The sequence below is a fragment of the Eriocheir sinensis genome, unplaced genomic scaffold (genome assembly GCF_024679095.1).
Source record: "Eriocheir sinensis breed Jianghai 21 unplaced genomic scaffold, ASM2467909v1 Scaffold1289, whole genome shotgun sequence".
In the NCBI taxonomy this organism is placed as follows: domain Eukaryota; kingdom Metazoa; phylum Arthropoda; class Malacostraca; order Decapoda; family Varunidae; genus Eriocheir; species Eriocheir sinensis.
In genome coordinates, this window is record NW_026110616.1 from 66,393 (window position 1) to 68,902 (window position 2,510).

The window sequence follows — 2,510 nt, forward strand, 5'->3', positions numbered from 1 at the left end:
GCTCATCTCCGATCCATTGACTCTTAAGCTAATGTTGGGTATACAATAAGCAAAGACTAGCTGCGCGTGGCCTCAGTGCTCATCTCCGATCCATTGACCCTTGAGCCGATGGTCAGTACAGCCTACAACACACAGAGACTAGCCAGCTGCTGCGCCCAAAGTCTGAAGCCGTGTGTTGCCTGCCCCACGCACTCAGACTCATAAGCTACGCACGCAAGCGTTGACCTACACGCCAACGTTCCTGAAATATGTAACGACTTCTCAGGGTGTCTATAAATTCCCTAGTAATCTCTTCGTACCTTCGTTTTAATTGTTTGTGTTCTATTGAGGGGTTATTTTTATTTCATTTTACAGGCGTGTATATATATTTTTTTTAAGTATATCTTATTAGTTTTATTTCTTATTAGTTTTTTTTTTCGTATTTCCTGATGTAATATTTTATTCGAATGTATTTTGAATTTGTCTGGATCATTTATATTCTAACCCGTCCGCTGCGACTGGCACGGATTTGGCCTTCACTGGTAGCCTGGTAACATACACTTCCAGGTCTTTCTCTGCCTCTGTCGTGGATAGTGGAGTGTTTCCCATGTGGTATTGGTGTGCTGGATATCCCTTCACTGGTAGCCTGGTAACATACACTGCCAGGTCTTTCTCTGCCTCTGTGGTGGATAGTGGAGTGTTTCCCATGTGGTTTTGGTGTGCTGAAAATCCCTTCACTGGTAGCCTAGTAACATACACTTCCAGGTCTTTCTCTGCCTCTGTGGTGGATAGTGGAGTGTTTCCCATGTGGTATTGGTGTGCTGGATATCCCTTCACTGGTAGCCTGGTCACATACACCCCCAGGTCTTTCTCTGCCTCTGTGGTGGATAGTGGAGTGTTTCCCATGTGGTATTGGTGTGCTGGATATCCCTTCACTGGTAGCCTGGTAACATACACTCCCAGGTCTTTCTCTGCCTCTGTGGTGGATAGTGGAGATGTTTCCCATGTGGTATTGGTGTGCTGGATATCCCTTCACTGGTAGCCTGGTAACATACACTCCCAGGTCTTTCTCTGCCTCTGTGGTGGATAGTGGAGTGTTTCCCTTGTGGTACTGGTGTGCTGGATATCCCTTCACTGGTAGCCTGGTAACATACACTCCCAGGTCTTTCTCTGCCTCAGTGGTGGATAGTGGAGTGTTTCCCATGTGGTGTTGGTGTGCTGGATATCCCTTCACTGGTAGCCTGGTAACATACACTCCCAGGTCTTTCTCTGCCTCTGTGGTGGATAGTGGAGATGTTTCCCATGTGGTATTGGTGTGCTGGATATCCCTTCACTGGTAGCCTGGTAACATACACTCCCAGGTCTTTCTCTGCCTCTGTGGTGGATAGTGGAGTGTTTCCCATGTGGTATTGGTGTGCTGGATATCCCTTCACTGGTAGCCTGGTAACATACACTCCCAGGTCTTTCTATGCCTCTGTGGTGGATAGTGGTGTGTTTCCCATGTGGTATTGGTGTGCTGGATATCCTTCACTGGTAGCCTGGTAACATACACTTCCAGGTCTTTCTCTGCCTCTGTGATGGATAGTGGAGCGTTTCCCATGTGGTATTGGTGTGCTGGATATCCCTTCACTGGTAGCCTGGTAACATACACTTCCAGGTCTTTCTCTGCCTCTGTGGTGGATAGTGGAGTGTTTCCCATGTGGTATTGGTGTGCTGGATATCCCTTCACTGGTAGCCTGGTAACATACACTCTCAGGTCTTTCTCTGCCTCTGTGGTGGATAGTGGAGTGTTTCCCATGTGGTATTGGTGTGCTGGATATCCCTTCACTGGTAGCCTGGTAACATACACTCCCAGATCTTTCTCTGCCTCTGTGGTGGATAGTGGAGTGTTTCCCATGTGGTATTGTTGTGCTGGATATCCCTTCACTGGTAGCCTGGTAACATCACTCTCAGGTCTTTCTCTGCCTCTGTGGTGGATAGTGTAGCGTTTCCCACGTGGTATTGGTGTGCTGGCTATCCCTTCACTGGTAGACTCCTGCGTTCTTATGTTCTTATGTTTTTTAAACTATCCTACTGTCTTAATACTCCATTAATGCACAACCATCATATTCTTACCTTTTTTTTCCACATTGAACTCTCCACCCAGAAACAATCCCATTCCGTCTATAAATTGCACTCATCCACTCTATTCCATCTCCATCTATACATCTACATATTCTTAACTTTTCTTTCACACTGAACTATTATTAACACGGAAATTCTCCCATTCTGTCCATAAATCTAGTATAAGCCAGCGCTGGTCCACTCTCTATCATCCCGTCCACACACACACACACACACACACACACACTGCTTTATGAGTGACTTACTGGAACTCCATCAACAGCTCCAGCCTCGCATCCATCACCGCTCGGGATGGACGCTTGGGAACAATATATTAACCCAGCAGCACACACACACACACACACACACACACACACACACACACACACACACACACACACACACTAACATCAGCCTCCCAGGAAACA

General features: G+C 46.8%; 1 long non-coding RNA gene across 2 annotated transcripts; it reads left to right on the top strand.

Annotated features, from left to right (window-relative positions):
* The first annotated feature begins 740 nt into the window (after positions 1-740).
* LOC126989754 (uncharacterized) lies at positions 741-1,883 on the top strand. Of its 2 annotated transcripts, none has more exons than XR_007743670.1 (3): positions 741-1,240; positions 1,341-1,439; positions 1,637-1,883. It is a non-coding gene; the product is annotated as an uncharacterized LOC126989754 (long non-coding RNA). The 2 variants fall into 2 exon arrangements; XR_007743671.1 differs by having other exon boundaries at positions 1,736-1,883.
* Positions 1,884-2,510: the final 627 nt, after the last annotated feature.